Consider the following 23509-nt stretch of genomic DNA (forward strand, 5'->3'; position numbering starts at 1 on the left):
GGAATCCCATTGCATTTTCCAAAATCCTCGTTATTAGAAAATATTTTCTTTGCATGGACCTGAAAACTCTACAATTTCGTTCCTAAGGTAAGTGGATTTTGTTTCTGGAAGACCCTGGTCATATGCAAGCATGTCTGGGGAAGGGGTGAATACATTTCCACTTGGACCTTAGCTGAGTTTCTCTGGTTCTGGCTGTCCCTTAGGGGAAGAGGGAAGGCAGTGAATGTGACATAGGCCTGCAAAATATTGGTATGGTAAGGCTAGGTCAGAGGCAGGGAGAAGGGGAAGGAAAAGGGAAGAAAGAGGATAAATACCCTCTGAGGATATTGTGAAAATTCAGAGCTCTTCTTTTGGAAATGAAAGCATGGTAGCTATGGTCCAGCAGGTAAGGGTGCTGAGCACAGAGTCAGGAAAACCTGAGTTCAAATCCTACTTGACATTTACTAGCTGGGCTACCCTGGACAAATCACTTCACTTCAGTTTCCTTGTGTGTAAAACAGGGACAATAATTGCACCTACCTCCCAGGGCTCTTATGAACATCAAGTGAGACAACAAGTAGAGTGAGTTTTCAAACCTTTAAGCCCTATGTAAATGGTGAATTATTTTCTGTACATAAAAAGAAATTTCTTAAATTAATTCCTCTTTTCTAATTAGCTTATTTGTCATACTAACATCATTCAGAAATACTTTACCCTTGCTTTCAGTTCATGAAGAATTCTAAATTAAAATCTTTGGGAGCAAACAGAGTGTACTAGGGAAACCAACTGCTTAAAGAAACCCTGCATTGGTTCCTTTAGAAAGGATGAAATTTGTGCTATATGGCTGGTTTGTGAAGTCCTAGTTTCCTTTAGAGTTTACAGGAAAATTTAGGGGGTCTTTGATAAGAAAACGGTGACTGAACAATGAGTCACCTGCTCTCCAGTCATTTGTTGCTGTCAGCAGAGGCTATTACCTGAAGGCCATTCCAACTAACAAGTGATATCAGATGCAGCCAGTTCTGGACTGGTAAAATGAAGGAAGAATGGGGCTATGTTGTGTGGCTTTCATCAGGCTTTAATCCCTGAGCTGCTCCCTTTCTTAACCTGCCTCCTATCTCTAGGGTTCAAAGGCTTGAAGGAAGGTGGAGAAGAAGGAATCAATGGCTTTTTTAATTAGTCTCAGGGTATATTAACAGGGGTCCTGCTGACCAATGTCCTGTACAGGAGAGCTTCTTAATCCAGAGCCCTGAGTTTTCCAGTCTGGATTAATCTGTCTGCTCCATCCAGTTATGTTTTGATATTTTGTGAACAGGTTCACAAATGAGCAGAGACTGTTGGCTACAGGCCAATCGCTTATACTGGGGCTAGAGGGTATGTATCACTTAGTCCTAACTTTGGTAATACCCATTCTCATCCATTCAACTGCACTGGGATATGACTACTCAGGTAAGCATTTTTTTATCCATGTGACTAGGTGGGGAGTTGAGTGTTACTGATGGGGAATGGGGACATCTCAGTACAGACATGGATAAAACAAAGTTCTTGTTTACCTGTGCTAGGCTCCATGTTGTTACTAAAGACTCATGGGGAAGAGAAAGGAGAAAAGAAAAAAGGAAGAGACCGAAACGAAAAAAGGAGGAGGCACAAAAGAAGAAGATAAGGAAAAGAAGGCAAAAGATAAAGAAAAGGAAGGAGAGAGGAGAAAATGCAAAGAGGAGGAAAGGATGCAAAAGTGGAGGAGAAAAGGGAGAAGAAGAAGAGGAATATGGTGAGGAGAGAAAGATGAGGGAGAGGAGGACATGGAGGAGTAAAAGCAGGAAGACAGGAGGAGAAGGAAGAGGAGGACGAGGAGGACAACGACACTATCTCCAGGGGAAGAAGAAGGCATGGCCAGTCACCTCCCAGCAGGGGGAGGGGTTTGTGGCCTTTGAGAGCCCCCTCCTCTCCTGTTGGGACCAGGAGTTTAGCACTCAAGCAAGAGGACTGATTTGGTTTCTGGAGGTTTCCCCACCTGGCTTGGGACAGCCTTCCTTTTGTCCAGGAAGACCTTAGTCATTCCAGTTGGGAGTGGTTGTGACAGTCGCCTCTGCCCTCTCAGTGTATCTGAGGTGCGTCAGACATCAACGTGGGACACCCTTGGTGGTCATCAGATGGGTGAGTTATTGACCCCACCATGAGCTCCCCTAGAGCTGGGGCCTAGGTCTCAGCTAGACTCACAAACAACTTTCAGTACATGGGGGAGGTGAGCAAGGTTGGTGATGAGAGTAGCAGGAAAGTTAGAAGGGATAAGGGAGATATGTGAGGGGGATATGAGGGAAGTTCTGGAGTCCTAGCTTGGTTGACTTATGGGCATTGAAACCTGATTTGGTGTTAATATCTTCATACCTTGTTTTTCTACTTGAAAGAAATGATCCATTATCACCTCTACAGTGCAATGTTATACAAGTGATTAGAAAAACTAACTCACATACTGTCCCTCCCTTACCCTACTTGTGTTGAATGAAGTTACATTTATAAGTACCTTTGAAATGTTCAAAATTTTTGCAGATATTATTCAATAGTAAACATGGCTTAATCTTTTCAGGAAGAAACTCAAAGGGTCTGGGGGTACATTAGAATAAATTTCAGTAGATTTCAACCCTCAATCAAGTAGAAGATCTTGTGAGCTGCTAAGTGGCACTTCATGGTGAGGTTTTGTCTCTGGGATTTTATTTCACAATTGATAAGAATGTGTGAAAAGGTCTAGTCCATAGTCAAAATGGTGTGAGTAGTTTTTTTCATATGAATATTCTTCATTATAATAGTTGTTGTACTGTGTCTCAACATGCAAGTTGTTCATATAATATTGTTCATTTCATTTAAATATTGGGCTCCCTGTGCTTTGCAGATCCTGTCTTCTGTAAAGAGGGCCAGTGCTGGGGCTGGTCTGCTGATTTGCATTGCAGGTATCCAATCACTAGGAGGAAGATGTGGTTGACCAAGTCATGGCGCAGACATTTGAAGGAGAATGTCAAATGCAAGCTGAGACATATCAGTAAATAAAAATAGTATTAGTTAAACTTTATTAAACATTTGGGGATGTATGCATTCCATCACCTACAATCATTGCTACTAATGAGAATGCTAGGGAGTTATTCTATCCTTTACTGCAATCAGAAGATGGCAAGAAAATACAATGAATCCTTCCAGAAGAAGTAAAAATCCCAGGTCACATGAAAGGTCTGCTAATTGAATCAGAATCACCTTGACAATTCTAGATTTAGGAGCAGCAGCATTCTTTAGAGAGCATGACTGAGGAGTTACTCTAGGTGCAGCAAGTGGTGATGGCAAACAACCTTTCCACCCAACAATCTGTAATATCGTGATCACAGCAACACCATGATCCTGAAGAAGCACATCAGAAAAGACTAGAAAATGAAAAAAATTGAATAAAAGGTTAGAGAAAACTTTAGATGAATGAGTGAAGAAGGCCAGAGACTGGATTTGGGGAAAAGAAATTTAGGAAAATTTGAGGAACAATTGAAGACTGACTTCAGCTGATGGAAGAAGAAGTGGACTCCATTTTATGAGACCTCTAGATGAAGAAGAATCCAGAAAAAAATCTTGGAAGGGAGGAAGAAAACTCAAGAAAATGCAGAAGTTATAGCAAATAAGAAAAGGAAAATGAAACATATTGGTAAGGATAGAAGAAAGAGAAAAATTAGATAAGTCTGCCTATCTGCTGCTTAGACAACTCAGAGAAAAGAGTTTGGTAGGCCTATCAAGTTTTTAAGAGGTCAAAAAGTAAAGTGAATCAAACCCTAAAGGAAATAGAGAACATGGAGTGAAGAGTTGTAAATGAAGTAAATCTGTAAGAAAGAAAACCTATGAAGGATGGGATGAGGGGATACAGTGGATAGGGTACTAGATTTGGAGTCAGTAGGACCTGAGTACAAATCCTGCCCCAGCAAATGATTGGTGACCTGCCCATCATCAAGTCAGTTAAACTTTCTTTATCCCAATTTCCTCATTTGAAAAAGCAAAATAATAGCTCCTACCTTACAGAGATGTAGAAAGGATCGAATGATTTAACATATATAAAGTGCATGTAAATCTTAGTGCTCTATATTAATACTAGCTGTAGTAGTAGTAGTAGTAGTAGTAGTAGTAGTAGTAGTAGTAATAGTAGTAGTAGTAGTAGTAGTGGTAGTGGTGGTGGTAGTAATAGTAGTAGTAGTAGTAGTAGTAGTAATAAGAGTAGTATTAGTAGTAGTGGTAGTAGTAGTAGTAGTAGCAATAGTAGTAGTAGCAGCAGCAGTCAGTAGAAGGTAGAAAGGGAATAAACATGTAAAAGGAATAAGCCTATAAAGTCAGCAAAAAAGTGAACCTTATAACTGGAGTGATGCAGTAATAAAACCAAGAAGGACAGAGTCTCACTCTGTAACAAGGAAGATCAAACACACAACCAGAAGATGACAAAGTCAAAACTCCTACTTCCAAAGCCTGCAAGAAAAATAGGAATTGGTCACAGGTCCTGGACGACCTCAGAAAAGATTTTGAGAATCAAGTAAGAGAAGTAGAGGAAGAATTGGAAAGAGAAATGATCATGATGTAAGAAAATCATGTAAAATGAGTCAATAGCTTGCTAAAAGAAACCCCACCCAAAAACACTGAAGAAAATAACACCTTAAAACACTCAAATGTCAAAAGACTTCTAAAAAACAAATGAATAGAAGACTGCTTGAAAAACCAGTGTTGGCCATGTGGAAAAGGAGGTCCAAAAGCTCCCTGACAAAAATAATTCCTTACAAATGAGAATGGAGCAGATGGAAGCTAATGACTTTATAAAATGTCATGAAATTGTAAAATAAAATCAAAAGAATGAAAAAGTAGAAAACAATGTAAAATATCTCACTCGAAAAACAAACAACCTATAAAATACATCCAGGAGAGACAATTTGAAATTTTTTAGAGTGCCTGAAAGCCATGATGAGAAAAAGAACCTAGACACCATCTTTCAAGACATTATCAAGGAGAACTGCCCTGGTATTCTAGAGCCAGAGGGTAAAATAGATATTGAAAGAATCTTCACATCACATTCTGAACAAGATTCCAAGAGAAAAACTCCTAGGAATGTTTTAGTCAAATTTCAGACTTCCCAGGTCAAGGAAAAAATACTGCAAGCTGTAAGAAAGAAACAATTTGTGTATTGTGGAAATACAAACAGGAAAACAGAAGAGTTAGCAGAGATGATATAATGTGCAACCTGCCAGATCTTGTGTTGTCCTCGTTGTATTTCCACAATACTGGAATAGGATATTCCAGAGGTCAAAGGAACTCTAGGCTTCAAACTCACCTACCCAGCAAAACGGAGTATACTATTTCAAGGGGGAGAATATATATTCAATGAAATAGAGGCCTTTCAGAAAATATATACTATATATTCATGAATTCATATAAATTTATTTCATTAGCAAATTAACTGAGGAGATCAGAGATGTCCTTGATGAATTCCAGTCATGGAACCTAAGTAAATGACATCCCTGGGCACAGATGGAAGTGCTCGGTGAGATTGATGACCCTCTTCTGGTGATATTCACGAGACTGTTTAGCAAAGGAAGGCCTGGAGAAGAACAAGTACTCTCTTGATTTTTTTTAAAAAGAAAAAAAGAATGGAAAAGATCTTGAATGACTTTGAATATTGTGCTAAATCTAATAAGATTAAACATTGTAAGTCTAACACTTGTGTGTGAGAAATAAAGTTTTGAGGTCCTCTATAATCAGCAGTTTCCCTGGAAAAAGATCTGAGAGTATTAGTGAACTTGTAATGTCAGGAGAGTTAAAAATTCTGGAATAAGGAGGTGATCGTCCTGTGGTCAAAGCCCAATTACACTCTAGCGTTCGTTCTGAGCCCCAAATTTCAGAAGGACGTTGATGGGCAGGACAGTATCCAGACATGGTTAATTTCCATAATAAAGAGCTTGGAGCACAGGCCAGCTTGACATTGGTTGAACAAGTGGTTACATTGTTTCTCCTGGCAAGATAGGACCAAGGAGTAACAGAATAACTCTAAGTACTTGAGAGGCCCAACCTATGGAAGAGAAATTAGATCTGTCCTGTTTGACCCCAAGGGCAGATCTGGGAATAATGTATACATTAAGCCTAAATTTGAGGTTGATCTAAAGCAAAATGCTCAAGCACTTAGAGCTCTCCAGAAGTGGAATGGCTGCCACTGGGAGTAGTGGAAGGTCTTATTGAAGGTCTTGAACCAGAGGCTGATAGTTAAGTTGCAATGCTCATCCTTTATCAAGTATGTCATTTGAATTAAGTGGTCACTGGATTTCTTTTCAACTCTGAAATTCTCTGATGCTCGCTTGACAATAACTGCTCATGACAATCAGCCTGTCAACACAATATGTTGAGAAGTTCATTAAGGGAAGCAAGGGTCACTTTCAGGGGTCAACCTGCCTTGGACCAGGGACTTTTGAGTCTGTTACTCTATGTCATTGAACCAAAAGCACATTGTCAGAGAACTGAGGTGGAGAAACTTAGAAGGTTAACTTAAATGCTCAGGTGATTAGTTTTTGATTTTGTATAATTCCTGACAATGGAGCATCACAAAATTGTGTTGTTGAAATACTTGCAGGAGTGAGATGGAAAATTTGAGAATTTTTCTGGAGAATACTGAGGAATCTCTGCTTATTCATCAGTGTTTCTCTGCATGAAGGAGAAGGTGCTTCTGACTGTGTTACGTGTGAAAAGGTTCTTCAGGAGGTGGGACTCAAGGATGAGTGACTGTGGAGGAGACAAATGTATTGCTCCAAAGAGGCGCCATTTCATTATCAATGTGTGCCATCACATGGTAGTGGTGAAAAGCACTCGTTTACTTAAAAGAGAAAAACAGCTGAACTGGCATTCAGGGCCTCTTCCCCACTTATTAGAAACAAATCCTAAATGGATGGCTCTTATAGTAAGTTGAAGGGGACTGCCAAGAAATGACAAACTGACCATACACAAACTGGACACATTTGAAGCCAACTTTACTGGGATGAAATTTGAAGGTTAGCCCTTGGTCTCCTACAGATAAGAACGGGAATCAAAGTGCTTTCAGTTCAGTGTATGTGCCTCTAGGTCTGAGGGTCTTTCTAGCATTAGACCCACTGCTGACCCCTAGTGACATAAGTGCTAATGGCAGATAGGAAACTCCCTGAAGCTTGCAACAGTCTCATGGTGGGGCTTGGTTCTTTTCCTGTATGTAGAAATAATAACAATAGTGATGATAATTATAAGTCCCACTTATGTAGCAATTCACGATGTGCCAGGCACAAGGCTAAGAACTTTATGACCAATTGACAATGACTTCATGTGATTCCCCCAACTGCGGCAGATAACTGCTATTATCATCCCCATTTCACAGTTAAGGTAATTCAGGCAAAAATGACTTGTCCAGGGTCCCAGATGAGACAAAGACAAAAGAGGATGGTCTTAGAAATATGTTAGCGTTAAGTAGGAATGGAGGCATCTAATATTAAAAGTGTTGAATTCATGGGTATATATTCATGTTACAATTGTGGCTTCCTTCAGGAACTTCCAGGGGAGGCAGTATAACAGACTGGTCTCTGGAGCAAGAAAATCTGAGTTCAGATTCTGCCAGTAAAACGCACTAGACAGTTAACTTCACCTTCCAATCCTCTGGGCAATATTCTATGACCATAAATTGCAAGATAATTGCTGATCCGCTGATTGGTAGAAGTTTTCTCACTGGGCATTGCCTAATCAGCTACCATCAAGCAAACCCAGGCTGAAACAAAATGCAGCCTCATGACTTTGAAGCCTCAAATAATGAATAGTCAAATAATGAGTAACATTTTTGTAATATATTCATATACATATACCTTATACTAATATAAGATTTTTCTGACTAAAATAATAGAAATATTAAAGCATTTCAATATATGTATGCATACATACACACATATGGTATTCATTCCTTCAGTACTTGGCAATGAATTTATCTACCTCTAATGAATTCTAGAAAATATTTTTGTGAGTGTGTGTGAGAAATCATCCTTTTCATTTCCTCACACTTTGGATTAAGCACCACTATGTGTTAGACACTGTGCTAATCTCTTAACTGATATTTGCTTGGATCCTCACAACAACTGTAGGAGATAGGTACTATTATTTTCATTTTACTGTGACTTGCCCAGGACACACCAGTAAAGTGCCAGGAGCCAGGTTTGAACTTAAATAATCTTGACTCCAGACCAGGTGCTACCTAGTTCCCCTCATTTAATAGAAAAGTAGTTTTATCAGAAAAGAAGTAAAGATCTCTTTTACAAAGGAAACTAAAGAAGAACAGTGATTTTGGTTGTTTTCTCCCCCTTTTGCCAGAAATGGATAGAGAGAAGTATTTATACTCATCAATTAATATGCGGAAAGGGAAAAAAATCTTTAGTCAGGTAAACTCTTTAAAGATGCATACACAGGAACACAAAGACTGCTTTATACAAGTTAGGAAGAAAACATTATATGTTTCAATAAATATCCCTTCTTGGTTCGTAACTGAGAACTTAATACAGATTTTTAAATAAAAGCAACCTCCGCTCATGTCATTTTAGGATATTTCTTAGGAATGAAATGGGATCATTTCTGATACTCTCTCCTGGGAGAACCCCACCTGACAGAGTGAGCTGAGTTTAGCAACTGAATATTTATGTGAATGAGAGAAAAGAAACATGATATAATACATGACTTTCACTGCTGCTTTTAAAAAGGCTATGTGGGCCTACAGTGTGAGGGGAAGGGGATATTATGATCAAATATCTAACTGAAGAATAACGCATTAGTTGGGAAAATTTTTATCATTACTTCAAAATCTCTTGTGTTGTCCTTGAATTAGGGTTAAGAATTTAAGTCAATGGAGAGAAAATATGCACATACATGTAGGAGACATGCATATTTGTGTATGTATATATGTTAATGTGTGCATATATGTGTAGATATAGATAAGGACATGAATATAGATATACACTTCAGATACAAATTAGATATGCATACGGATATGAATATATGGACATGGATGTAGATACACGTAGAAATATAATACAGATAGATGCAGATACAGATATGGACATAGATATGAACATAGATACAGATAGAGATGTGATATAGTTATGGATATGGAAAAAGGAACATGTACAGAGTAGACAGGGATATAGATAGGGACTCAGATATAAATATGGATATGAATATACATAACCTGATATACCTCCATAGGTAAAGATAGAGATAAGACATAGATATGGACATGAATATAGGTATAGATAAATATAAGTACTGATACAGATTGGCTATAGATATGGAAATAGAAATATATGGAGATTAGACAGGTATATTGATAAGAACACATAATAGATGTGGATATGAATATTCATATGAAGATAGCGATACAAATATAGATTAGATGTAGATAGGGATATGGATATAGATATGGATAGGTGTATAAATAATCTAGGAATTGAAAGAGCTAGGTAATAGGGTAAATCCAGGAAAACACATTAACACCAAGACCTTTCAATGCCCATGTCCCAAGGGAAAAGACCAAAGCTTCTCTCAATCTGTAGGTACTGAAGGTGATGAGTCTAGCCTCGTCTCAACCCTCAGCTGCAGGGGAACATGGAAGGGTAATAACTTGCTCCTCTGCTGAGCACTAAGGGGGGCTTACCTTGCTGTCTGGCTCACCTTTGTTGATCACCTCAGATGCACGGAGGGACTGGGGCTTCTGTCTCCACTACTCCCAAATGGGGTGGCGGGGTGTTCCTGGACAGAAGGAAGGTGGTACAACCACGTCTCAAGCTAGGGTCATCAGGCATGGGGGACCTCTGGGAACTGAGTCAGTTCGGCTGCCTGGGTGTTATTCTCCTGGCCTCAGCAAGAGGAGAGGAGGATTCTCACAGGTCATAAAATCCTCAAATCGAGGAGACCTCTGTTGGGATGGCAAACGCCATGTCACTCTCTTCCCCTGCTTTAACCTCCTCCTCCAAGAATCCTCAGCATCCTTGTAAAAATCCTGCTGTGTCACCACAGATCCACATCACAACAAGGAGAGGTTCATGACTGTGGGGCCGGGGCAGAGGTACGGGGGACCAAGGCTTTTTCACCCTCCCCATCATCTCCTCCCCACTTCTGAAGGTTCTAAGTACAGAGGGCAGCTTTTGATTTTGGGGGTGAGCAACTGGGACCACACTGGTCAGAAGGAAGTGACTAAACAGCAAGCTGCTTACAGCAATCTGAGGCAGAACTTGTGGGGGCCACACAGAAATGACTGTCCAGAATCCAGGTTTGGATGGTGGTCTCTGACCCCTGTTCTGGTCACAGTCTCCTCATCACCACAGAAAGAGAGCTGTGGAGCTAGGATCGATATGAGAAGGGGCAAGAGAATGGAAGTCCCCAAACTCATGGAAGTCCTAAGCAAGGAAGTGATGGTATCTGCTGGCTGTGGGAAGAACCAAATTCTAACTTTGACAGAAACTGGCTCTGGGTTTGCATTTAGAGAGAACAAGATGTGAAAACTTGGCCTTGGCAATCAGACCAATGCCATCCCCAGCCCTGCACTGATAATGTCCAATGACCAGCCAAATACCAACAAGACTTGTGGGGCTGAATTCAGCATGAGAATGGATTGCAAAGGAAACCTCTACCCTTTGGGTGCTCTCAGTATGGTCAGCTAGGACACAATTCCAAAGGGAAATTCATGCCTGACCTCAGAGGACAGAATATGACTATGAGCTGGTCCCTTGTTGAGATGCCATTTTCATTGAAAAGACAAAAAAATGGACAGGTTTTGCTAGTCACCAACTTCGTTTTCTGAGATGTTGCCTATGGCACCAATCACACGCTGTTTTGGATTCTCAGACAGGTGCTTTCTCTTGAGGGTTTTGAGGGGATGCCTGGCTGGGCCATGCAGGACAGAAGGATGAGATGATCCCTCAACTGCTGAAGCTCTTTGATTTCCCAGGTCCTGGAGCCAGGCAAATCTATGCCATCTATACCAGCTACACCTGATCCTTCACCTTCAGTGAAGTTGGTGGCCTGTTTTTTTGGGGGGCTATCAACACTTCTCAGGAGTGCACCATGTATCCCAAAGCTCTTCAGTACCTCTGTGGCTAGATCATTAGAAGCTTAGCTTGTGGGAAGAGTGGTATTCTCCTGGCTGCAGATGAGAGTACTGTCAGCTGGAGCCAGTCTCCAACCTTCAGTGAATTGGGCTACCAGGATCACAAGTCCAAGTCTTACACTGGTGTCTGAGAAGTGAAAACCCTGGACGGCATTTACACAGAGCAGGTTACCACAGGCTACTTCCACCCCTCGGTGAAACTGAGGGACTAGAGGGAGACTGAAAATAAGAAGCCAAAACATCTCCCTGAGTATAGTCCCTGCACCCTCTCCTGATGCCAGGAACAGCAACGTTGCCAGCAGACTCTCCAGGCTCCTCCAGGCAGGGGACATTGCCAATGTGCCTGGAACACAAAGAAGATAGATGAGAAGAGATTACTCAGTGAAAGGTCGCCTGAAGCTCTTATTTGTTAGTGTTTTCGAGGTTCCATTTTATAAGCAAATTCAACGTTTACTACCTTTTTACTATATGATCTCCAAAGTGTTTCTCGCTCCCTTTCTCTCTTTTCTCCCTTCCATTACACCAAATGTTCAATTAAAATATTTTCTCTGAGTTTAGAACTTAGCATTCCTTAAAAAAAAAAAAACCACCAAGAAAAGCACACAAACCAAAAGAAAACCTTCCAAGAGCATCCTTGTAAAAATCCCCACTTCCAGGAACATCACTGTAAAAAACGAATCCCTCTTCCAAAGGTATCCTCCTGCTCCAAATGGAAACAGATTCTAGAGAGACTCTTTGCAACTAAATACACCTATTCATGCAAGTCTTGCTTTCATACTGACTCCAACAATGTTATTTTCCAGGGTTAGCTATTGTGCTAACACCCTAACAACTGAATTTTTATCTGTTTTCCTAAGTACTAAGTTTAATCTAGAACAGGCATTTAATCACAGAATCAATATTAGCCATTTCTAAAGCTTTACACCAAGGATTGGCTTAAGCCTAAATGCATGGCTTCCAATATCCTGTGACGTTCAAGACATGCTGCAAGATTCCTCAATTCAAAATCCATGCTCCTGTTGGCCAGCTAAACGATTTCAAGCTTGTCTTTTTCCAGAGTCACAGAATCATTATTGGAAGGGAAACCCAAAGTTCCTCCTACATAGTTCATATAACTCATCAGCAAAGAGACTCTTCAACCATATTCCCAATGGGCCAGAAGCGAAAGGAAGGGGAGTCGCTGAGGTGTACTTCTTCAAGAGGGCTTGTATGGAACCCGCTGCTCAGATTCCTGGCCAGAGCGGCCCTTAGCCACCTGTCCACCTTCACCTCCACTAACGAACACTTCCTCTGTCCCCCAGTTCACTCAGCAGACGCAGCTCAAGTCACTACCTACCCCGGCCCCACCTCTGCTGCCCCCAGCATCTCCACAGCCTCAGCCCCAACCTCTGCACACTCTCCACCACTGACATGACCACATCGAACCCCTCTCAGGTGCAGCAGAACTACCGCCAGGACTCAGAGGCCGCCATCAACCGCTACAGCAACCTGTAGCTCTATGCTTCCTATGTCTACATGTCCATGTCTTACTACTTTGACCAAGATAATGTAGTGTTGAAGAACTTTGCCAAGTACTTTCCCCACCAGTCCCACGAGGAGAGGGAGCATGCTGAGAAGCTGATGAAACTCCAGAAGCAAGCCTGCAGCCACATCTTCCTGCAAGAAATCAAGAAACCGGCCCTAGAAGACTGGAAGAATGGGTTGAATGCAATAGAGTGTGTTCTGACCTGGGAAAAAAATGTCAATCAGTCGTTACTGGAATTGGACAAGCTGCAAACTGACAAGAATGACCCCTTTTATGTGATTTCATCCAAACTCACTACCTGGACCAACAGGTAAAGCCCATCAAACGAGTGGGTGATCATGTAACCAACGTGTGCAAAATGGGAACATCAAATTCTGGCAAGGAGAAATGTCTTTTTGACAAGCACACTCTTCGAGACAGTGACAGTGAGAGCTAAGCCACACCTGGCTTCCCCCACACCTGGGAACTGTGGGCAAGAGTCCTCCTGTTTTTCAGTGTACGTCTATATTGGTTATCTGACCATAATCTGTACGAAAAGTGGCACTCTTTGCATCCCAAAAAAGAGACTGGGTACTAATGAAAAAAAAAAAATAAAGACAACTCAATACCCCCAATCAATGCTTATCTCAAATCTTTGAAGATCCCCAGGATGGTGAAGAGCACCCAGAATGAACTGACCAATCCCATTGCATTTTGGACAGCCTTCATTATTGGACATTCCTTTCTTTGTGTGGAGCTGAAAACTCTCTACAATTGATTCCCTAAGGTAAGTGGATTTTGTTTCTGGAAGACCCTGTTAATATGCAAGCTTGTCTGGGGAAGGGGTGAATACATTAACACTTGGAGCTTAGTTGAGTTTCTCTGATTTCTGGTTGTCCCTTAGGGGAATAGGGAAGGATGTGAATGGAACAGAGACCTGGAAAATTTTGATATGATAAGGCTAGGTTAGAGCAGGGAGAAGGGTCCGAAAAATGGAGGAAAGAGGATAAATAACATGTGAGGATATTGTCAAAATCCAGAGCTGCTTTTCTGGAACTGAAGGCATGGTAGCAAGGTTGCCCCAAGGGTAAGGGTGCTGAGCCTAGAGCCAGAAAGATCTGAGTTCAAATGCTGCCTCAGACATTTACTAAATGAGTTACCCTAGACAAATCACTTCACTTCAGTTTCTTGGTGTTTAAAACAGAGACAATAACCGCACCTACCTCACAGGGCTCTGATGAACATCAGATGAGATACAGTGTGGTTTGCAAACTTTTAAGTCCTATATCAATGGTAACTTATTTTTGGTAAAGTGAACTTTCATAAATTAAATCCTCTTTTCTTATTTGTTTGTTTGTTGGATTAGCATCATTCAGAAATACTTTGTCCTTGATTCCAGTTTGTGAAGAATGTGAAATTAATATCATTGTGAGCAAACATGAGTGTCCTAGGGAAGCCACCTCTTTAAAGCAAGCCTGCACTGGTTCCTTTAGAAAGGGTGAAATTCAGACTAAATGGCTGGTTTGAGAGGTCCTAGTTTCCTTTGGAGATTACACGAATTTTTAACGAGTCTTTCATAGGAAACTGGTGACTGAACATTGAGTCACCCTGCTCTCCATTCCTTTGCTGCTGTCAACAGAGACTAGTATCCAGAGGCCATCCCTACTAAATAACAATTGATTTCAGATACAGCCAGTTGTGGACAAGGCAGGTGAAGGAAGAATAGGGCCATGTTGTGTGAATTTCATGAGGCTTTAATCACTGAGGTACTCCCTTGCTTAACCTGAGTCCTATCTCTAGAGTTCAAAGACTTGTAGGAAGGTAGAGAACAAAGGATCAATTGTATTCTCATTAGCATCAGAGTATCTGAACAGAAGTCCTGCTGGCCAATGTCCTGTGCAGGTGAGCTTCTTATTATAGAGTCCTGAGTGTTCCAGTCTGGATTACTCTGTCTCCTCCCTCCAATTCTATTTTGACATTTTGTGAATAGGGTCACAAATGACCAGAGACTGTTGGCTAGAGGCTAGTCACTTATACTGGGGATAGGAGGTATATGTCACTTGGTTCTAACTTTGCTCCTAGCCATTATCATCCATTCAAATGCACTTGAATAAGAGTATTCAGATAAGTATTTTTTATCCATGTGCTACTCTTGTATGTGGGTATGATGGATGAAGCCAGGGTTGGTGGGGACTTGAGTGTCATTGATGTGGAATGGGGATATCTCAATAGACATACAGATAAAACACTTACTTAGTCCTTGTTTACCTGTGCTAGGCTCCATGCTATAACTAAAGAATGATGGGGAAGAGAAAGCAAAAACCAAAAAAAAAAGAGGCAGAAAAGAAAAAAAGAGGCACAGAAAGGTGAAGAAAGAAGAAAAAGATAAGGAAAGGAAGGCAAAAGAACAAGAAACAAAAGGAGAAAGCAGGAACCGAAAAAAGAGGAGGACAGGATGCAAAAGTGGAGGAAAAAAGGGGGAAGAGGAATATGGTGAGGAGAGAAAGATGAGGGAGAGAAAGATGGCAAGGAGGAAAAACAGGAAGACAGGAGGAGTGGGAAGAGGAGGAGGAGGAGGATAACCACACCATTTACAGGGGAAGAACAAGGCATGGCCAGTCACCTCTCAGCAGGGAGAGGGCTTTTGTGGCCTTAGAGAGTCCCACTCCCCTCCTGTGAGGACCAGGAGTTTAGCACTCAAGCAGCAGGACTGATTCGGTTTCTGGAGGTTTCCCCACCTGGTTTGGGACAGCCTTCCTTTTGTCCAGGAAGACCTTAGTCATTCCAGTTGGGAGTGGTTGTGACAGTCACCTCCACCCTCTCAGTGTATCTGAGGTGCGTCAGACATCAACGTGGGACACCCTTGGTGGTCATCAGATGGGTGAGTTCTTGACCCCACCATGAGCTCCCCTAGAGCTGGGGCCTAAGTCTCAGCTAGACTCAAATACAACTTCCAGTATGTGGCGGGGTGAGGTGGGGTAGGGTTGGGGATGAGAGTAGGGGGGAAGTTAGAAGGATAGGGGAGACTGTGAGAGGGATGTGAGGGAAGTTCTGGTGCCCTAGCTTGGTTGACTCATGGGTATTAAAACCTGCTTTGGTGTTAATGTATTTAGAGCCTGTTTTTCTATTTTAAATAAATGATCCATTTTTACCTCTACAGTGTAATATTATGCAATAGTTTATAAAAAATTCCTCCTATGGTGTTCCTACCTTACACCACTAGGGTTGATTGAAGTTGCATTTATAGGTCACTTTGACATTTTCAAAATTCTTTAACCATATTATTTAATAATAACATGGCTTAATCTTTTGAGGATGAAATTCAAAGGGCTTGGTGGTTAATTAGAATAAGTTTCAGTAGATGTGAACCCTCTACCAAGTTGAAAAGCTTGTGAACTGAGAAAGGGCCACTTCATGGTGGTTTTGTCTCTGGGATTTTATTTCTCAACTGAGAGGCATGTGTGGAAAGCTCAAGTCCATACCAAAATCTTTTGAATAACTTTTTCCACACTAATATTCTTCATCATTATTCCAGTTGTTCATCTGTTTGTTAATGAGCAAACTGCTATATACTCTATACTACCTCATACTGTTCATTTCATTGAAATATTGGGCTCCCTGTGCTGTCAACATCCTGTCCTCTGTGAACAGGACCAGTGTTGAGGCGGTACAGGTGGTTTGTGTAGCAGGTGTCCAGTTACAAGGAGGAAGATATGGTTGAGCATGTCATGCTGTAGATAATTCTGGGAGAATTTCAAATGCAAGATTTTACACATTAGTAAATAGAAATAGTATTAGTTAAACTTCATTGAACATTTCAGTATGCATGCATTCCATCATCTACAATAATTGCTACTAATGAGAATGCTTGGGAGTTATTCTAACCTTTACTGCAATCAGAAGATGGGAAGAAAATACAATGTCCTCCATCTGAGAGAAGGAAAAATCCCAGGTCATGTGAGAGGTCTGCTAATTGAATCAGGAACACTTTGACAGTTACTGATCTAAGAGCAGCAGCATTTTTTAGAGAGCATGACTCAAGAGTTTCTCCAGATGCAGCAAGTGGTATGGGAAACAATATTTCCAACCAATAAACTGGAATATGGTGACCACAACAACCCCAGGAACCCAGCTTCCAATGGAGCAGGACAGAAAAGACTAGCAAATAAAAAAGATAAAAGGAATAAAAAGAAGACAGGGAAGACTTTAGATAGATGGGTGAAGAAGGCCAGAGACTGAATTTGGGGAGGTTAAATTTAGGAAAATTGGAGGAAAAATTAAAGATTGACTTGAGATGATGGAAGAAGAGGTAGACTCCATCCAATGAGGTCTCCAGCTGGAGAAGCATTCGGGAAAAAGTGTCTAAGGGGAAGAAAAATACTCAGGGAAAGGCAGAAAGTACATCACATAAGAAAAAGAAAGTGAAAGACAATGGTAACAATAGAAGAAAGAGAAAAATTGGATGAGCCTGCTCTCTGCTGCTTGGAGAATTCAGAGAAAATAGTTAGGTGTGACTGACAAGTTTTTAAAAGCTGAAAAAGTAAAGTGAATCAACCCATAAAGGAAATAGAGAACATGGAGGGAAGAGTGGTTAAAGGAGGAAATCTGTAAGGAAAGTAAACCTATAAATGGTAGCATGAGATGATGCAGTTTATGGGGAGATAGATTTGGAGTCAGTATGACTTGAGTACAAAATCCTTCCCCAGACAATTATTGATGTGACCACAATGAAGGCACTTAAACTTTCTTAGTCTCACGTTGCTCATCTGCAGAAATGAAATAGTATGCCCCAACATACAAAGATGTTGAAAAGATCCATGATTTCACATGCAAAAAGTGCTTCCAAATCTTTATGCTCTATATAAATGCTAGCTGATGTAGCAGCAGCAGCAGCAATAGCCGCAGCAGTAGTAGTAATAATAGTAGTAGAAGTAGTAATAGTAGAAGTAGTAGTAGTAATAGTAGTAGAAGTCATAGTAGTAGTAGTAATATTAATAGTAGTAGTACTAGTAATAGTAGTAGTAGTAGTAGTATTAGTAGTAGTAGTAGTAGTAGTAGTAGTAGTAGTAGTAGTAATAAAGGGAATCAGCATGTAAAAAGAATATACCTACAAAGTAAGCAAAAAAGTAAATCTTATAACTGGAGTAATGTAGTAACAAAATCAAAAAGCACAGAATCCTACTTTTGTAACAAAGAAGATCAAAACGTACAACCAGATGAAGACAACAAAGTCAAAACTCCTACGTCCAAAGCCTGCAAGAAAAATATAAATTGGTCACAGGCCCTGCAAGACCTCAAAAAGATTTTGACAATCACGTAAGGGAAGTAGAGGAAAAATTGGGAAGAGTATTGAGAAAAATGGAGGAAAATCATGTAAAATGAGTCAACAGCTTGCCAAAGGAGACCATGCCCCCAATAATACTAAAGAAAATAATACCTAAAAATGCACAAATGGCAAAAGGCATCCAAAAGGAAATGAAGAAAGATTGCCTGAAAAACCAGAATTGATCAAATGGAAAAGGACGTCCTAAATCTCCCTGAAGAAAATAATTCTTGAAAAATTAGAATGGAACAGATGAAAGCTAATAACATTATGAAAAATCAAGAAAATATAAAACAAAACCAAAAGAATGCAAAAATAGTAAATAATGTGAAATATCTCATTGGAAAAACAAACAACCTGTTAAACAGATCTTGGAGAGATAATATAAAAATGATTGGACTACCTGAAATCCATGATCAAAGGAAGAGTCTAGACATCATCTTTCAAGAAATTATCAAGGAGAACTACCCTGATATTCCAGAACCAGAGGGTAAAATGCATATTGAAAGAATCTACCCATCACCTCCTCAAAGAGATCTCAGAAGGAAAACTTGTTGGAATATTGTGGTCAAATTACAGAGGGCCCAGATCAGGGAAAAAACCACTGCAAGCAGTGAGAAAGAAACAATTCGAGTATTGTGGAAATACAATATTAATAACACCAGAGTTAGCAGAGGTACTATAATGTACAAGCTGCTAGACCTCTTATTGACCTGACTGTATTTCCACAATACTGGAACAGAATAGTCCAGAGGTCAAAGGAACTCTAGAATTCAAACCCAGAATCACTTACCCAGCAAAAGTGAGTATAATATTTCAGGGAGAAAAATACATATTCAGTGAAATAGAAGCCTTTCAAGCATTTTTGATGAAAAGACCAAAGCTGAATAGAAAATGTGACATTTAAATACAAGGATCAAGAGAAGCATGAAAACTTAACAGGAAAGAGAAATAATAGGGGATTTCCTAAAGGTGAACTGTTTCCATTCCTGCATGGAAAGATATTTGTAACCCTTGAGAGTTTTCCCAGTATTAGGATAGATGGAGGAAATATTATATTCATACATACATTTATGGAGTGTGAATACATATATGTATGTACACACATATGCACATATGTGTATTTATGCCCGTATGTACATGTACATAGCCATCAGGTCAAGACCCAACTCAGAGCAAATGATTATCAGCCAGAGCAAGATCAATGGAGAACTCGTGCAACAATGTATCCAACACACCCCATACATAGGAGGAAACAGGCCCACTGAGAAGATGTCAGTTTTTCTGGAACATCACAAGAGTAAGCTGCCCCTTCACATGGAACCCAGCCCCACACTTTTCCTACAAGATTATCCTTTAAGTGCAGTCCTTACACATCCCTCCTCTTCTCACTCATGCTGTGTCTATTTATGAGAGAATATAGCCTCGTTATATTGGGGGGGAGGGTGGGGCTATTATGATTTTTCTTACCATGTGATTTAATTTAATGCCTTTCCCTTGAAATAGTTGTGTCCTCAGGGAAGGCACACAACCTGAACATTGCAGTCTTGCACTACCAAACATTCAGGCCTCCCTTTTCTTTTCCTCCTTCCTCCTCATTCCTCCTCCCCCAGACTGTCTTTCCATCCCTTTATCCCAAGAACCCCCTCTTTGGGTCTCCTCTGAGTCCCCTTGAAGCCAGTCACCCATTTTTCTGTAATTTGAATTAAATGGTCACTGGGTTTCCTTTCAACTCTGAAATTCTATGAATCAGCCTTGACAATGAGCCTGTCAACACAACACAATATTTTGAGAAGCTCATTAAGAAAAGAGATGGTTACATTCAGGGATCAACCTGCCTTGTCCAAGGGACCTTTGAATCTGTTATTATATGTCATTGAAGTAAAACCACGTTGAGATAGAAGTGAGGTGGAGAAACTTAGGAGGTTATTTTAAATGCTCAGGTGACTAGGTTTTGATTTTGTTTAATTTCTGAAAATGGAGCATCACAAAAATTGTCTTCTTGGAATGCTTGCAGGAGATGGACAATTTGAGGGATTTTTGGAAAATACCCAGGAAACTCTGCTTAGTTCATCAGGGCTTTTGTGCATGAAGGAGAAGGTGCTTCTGATTTTGTGTTGCATGTGAAAAGGTGCTTCAGGAGTTGGTAGTCAAAGATGAGTGACTGTGGAGGAGATAAATATCTTGCTCCAAAGAGTCGCCATTTCATTATCAAAGTATGCCATCTCACTGTAGTGGTGAAAAGCACTAGTTTAATTAAAATAGAAAAACAGTTGAATTGACATTCGGGGACTCTTCTCCACTTATTAGCAGCAAATGGGAAATAGATGTCTCTTTCGGTAAGTCAGGGAGACCTGCAAAGGAATGACAAAACAAACTGTCCACAAATTGGAGACTTTTCAACCAAAATACAGACCGGAACAGGGCTCTCAAAGTGCTTTAAGTTCAGGGTTTGTGGATTCTAAGTCTGAGGGGGTGTGTGGCATTAGACACTCTGCTGATCCCGAGGGGCATAAGTTCTAATGGCACATAGGAAACTCCCTGAAGTTTGCAACAGTCTAATGGTGGGGCTTGGATCCATTACTCTATGTAGAAATAATACCAATAGTGATGATAAGAATAACTCCCATTTATGTAGCAATTAACCCTGTGCCAGGCACAATGCAAAGCACTTCAGGAACAATTTACAATTACTTCACTTGATTCTCACAAATATGGAATGCAGATGATATTATCATCCCCATTTTACAGTTAAGGGAATTCAGGCAAAAAGCATTTGTCCATGGTCACCAGAGCAGAAAAAGACAAAACAGGATGGTCTTGGAAATATGTTAGTGTTAAGTACGAATGGTGGCAACTAATTTTATAAGTGGTAAATTTATGAATTCATGTTAAAACTTTCAATTCCCTCAGCAGCTTCCAGAGGAGGCAGTATAACAGACTGGTCCTGGGAGCAAGAAAATCTGAGTTCAGATACTGCCAGTAAAACACACTAGACAGTTAACTTCACCTTTCAATCGTCTGGGCAATATTCTGTGACCATAAGTTGGAAGATAATTGCTGATCCACTGATCGGTACAAGTTGTCTCACTGCATTCCTAATCACCTACCCTGAAACAAAGTCAAACTCAAACCAAATGCAGCTTCCTAACTTTGAGAACTCAGATAATAAATACTCTAGTAATGGGTTACATGTATTTTTAGGTAATCATATATGTGTAACTTATTCTAATAAACATTTTTCTGACTAAAATAATAGGAAGAATGAGGCATTTAATATATGTATGTATACATACGCACACGTGCAATTCAGTGGTTCAGTACTGGCAAGGAATTGATCTCCCTCTAATTACTTGGAGTCAATATGCTTGTGTGTGTATATGACAAATCATCAATTTTATTTCCCCACACTTTGGATTAAGCACCACCATGTGCTAGACACTGTGCTAATTTTCTTCACCAGTATTTCTTCACCAATATTTCCTTTGGTCCTCACTACAACTGTAGGAGATAGGTATTATTATTTTCGTTTTACTGTGTCTTGCCCAGGACACACCAGGAAAGTGCCAGAGGCCAGGTTTGAACTTACATAGTCTTGACTCCAGCCCAGCTGCCACCTAGTTCCCCTCATTTAATAGAAAGGGAATTTGAACTGAAAAGAAGGAAAGGTCTCTTTTATAAAGCAAACTAAAAAAGCACAGTGATTTTATTGGCTATTTCCTCCCCCTTTTGCCAGACATGGATGGGAAGAGTATTTCACTCTTTTATTCATCAAGAAATATGGGAAAAGAACAAAAAATCTTTAATGACGAAGCCTCTTGGACTAAAGATGCATACGCAGGAGCCCAAAAACTGCTTTATACAACTTAGTATGATAAAATTATATGTTTTCATAAATATCCCTTCTTGGTTCTTAGTGAGAAGTGAACTCACATTTTTCAATGAAAGAAATCTCCACCCCCACGCCATTTTAGGATTTTTCTTACAAAAGAAAAGGGATCATTGCTGATTATCTCTCATGCCAGGAGCCTCCCACCCCGACAGAGAGAGCTGAGTTATTAATGGAAAATTTACGTGAATGAGAGAAAAGGAACAAGATATAACATAAGCTTTTCACTATTGCTTTTAAATAGGTTGGATGGGCCGAGAGTTTGAGGGGAAGGGGACTTTATGACCAAATATCTAATAGAAGAATAACACATTAACTAGGGAAACTTTTGTCATTGCTTCAAAATCTCTTGTCTTGTCTTGGCATTGGGGTCAAGAATTTAAATCCATGGAGAGAAAATATGCATATGCACATACATGAAGCAGATATGCATATTTGTGTATGTGTATGTGTTTACGTATGCATATAGGTAGATCCATATATAGACACAGATGAGATGCAGATATCAACATGAATATAGATAGAGATTTTAGATTCAGATTATATAAGCAAAGGGTTATGAATATATGCACATGGATATAGATACACATACCGATATGGATATGGATGTAGATACAGACATAGATACATATGAGATATCAGTATGGACATGAATAAAGCTGTAGATAAAGATAGGTACAGGTACAGATACAGATTGGATATATATGTGGAAATAGAATCATATACAGATTAGACAGGGATATAGATAGGTTCAGAGATATAGATATGGATATGAATATAGATACACTGATGTAGATATGAAGATAGATATAGGTACAGATTAGATATAGATATGGACATGAATATAGATATAGATATATAGAGACACAGACTGGATAGATATGGAAACAGAAACATAAGCAGATGAGACTGGTGTACAGATATGGACATGTATATAAATATAGATATAGATTGATATAGGTATAGAAACAGATGAGATAGATATGGAAAGAGAAACATAAACAGATTAGACAGGGATATAGGTAGAGAAACAGATATAAATGTTTATATGAAAATTGATACACTGAAGTAGTTATGGAGATAGATGTAGATGCAGATAAAGATTTGATATAGACAGGGATATGGATACAGATATGAGAAGATATATTAATAATCTAGGAATTGAAAGAGCTGGGTAATAGGGTGAATTCAGGAAAACTCATTAACACCAAAACCTTTCAATGCCCATGTCCCAAGGGAAAACACCAAACCTTCCCTCAGTCTGTAGGTACTGAAGTTTATGAGTCTAGCCCCATCTCAACCCTCAGCTGCAGGGGAACATGGAAGGGTAATAACTTGCTCCTCTGCTCTCCACTAAGGGTCACTCACCTTGCTGTCTGGCTCACCTTTGTTGATCACCTCAGATACACGGAGGGATTGGGGTTTCTCTCATTACTACTTCCAACTAGGGTGGCAGGGTGTTCCTGGACAGAAGGAAGGTGGTACAACCATGTCTCAAGCCAGAGCCTCAGGCATTGGGGACGTCTGGGAACTGAGTCAGTTCAGCTGCCTGGGTGTTATTCTCCTGGCCTCAGCAAGAGGCGGAGAGGATTCTCACAGGCCATAAAGTCCTCAAACCTTTGCTGGGATGGCAAAAGCCATGCCACTGTCTTCCCC

At 40.2% G+C, this 23509-nt stretch overlaps 1 long non-coding RNA gene and 2 pseudogenes across 1 annotated transcript in view; 2 read left to right on the forward strand and 1 right to left on the reverse strand.

Moving 5' to 3' along the window:
- LOC140500469 (ferritin heavy chain-like) lies at nt 1–22787 on the forward strand (annotated as a pseudogene).
- LOC140500477 (uncharacterized) overlaps nt 20200–23509 on the reverse strand; it is a 23157-nt gene continuing 19847 nt past the window's right edge. The window contains exon 2 of the long non-coding RNA XR_011965755.1: nt 20200–20318. This is a non-coding gene — a long non-coding RNA (uncharacterized lncRNA). The remainder of the gene's footprint in view (nt 20319–23509) is intronic.
- Nucleotides 22497–23509, forward strand: part of LOC140498708 (protein RCC2 pseudogene) — a 2334-nt pseudogene continuing 1321 nt past the window's right edge.

This window comes from Notamacropus eugenii, chromosome 4, assembly GCF_028372415.1.
Source record: "Notamacropus eugenii isolate mMacEug1 chromosome 4, mMacEug1.pri_v2, whole genome shotgun sequence".
Classification (NCBI taxonomy): domain Eukaryota; kingdom Metazoa; phylum Chordata; class Mammalia; order Diprotodontia; family Macropodidae; genus Notamacropus; species Notamacropus eugenii.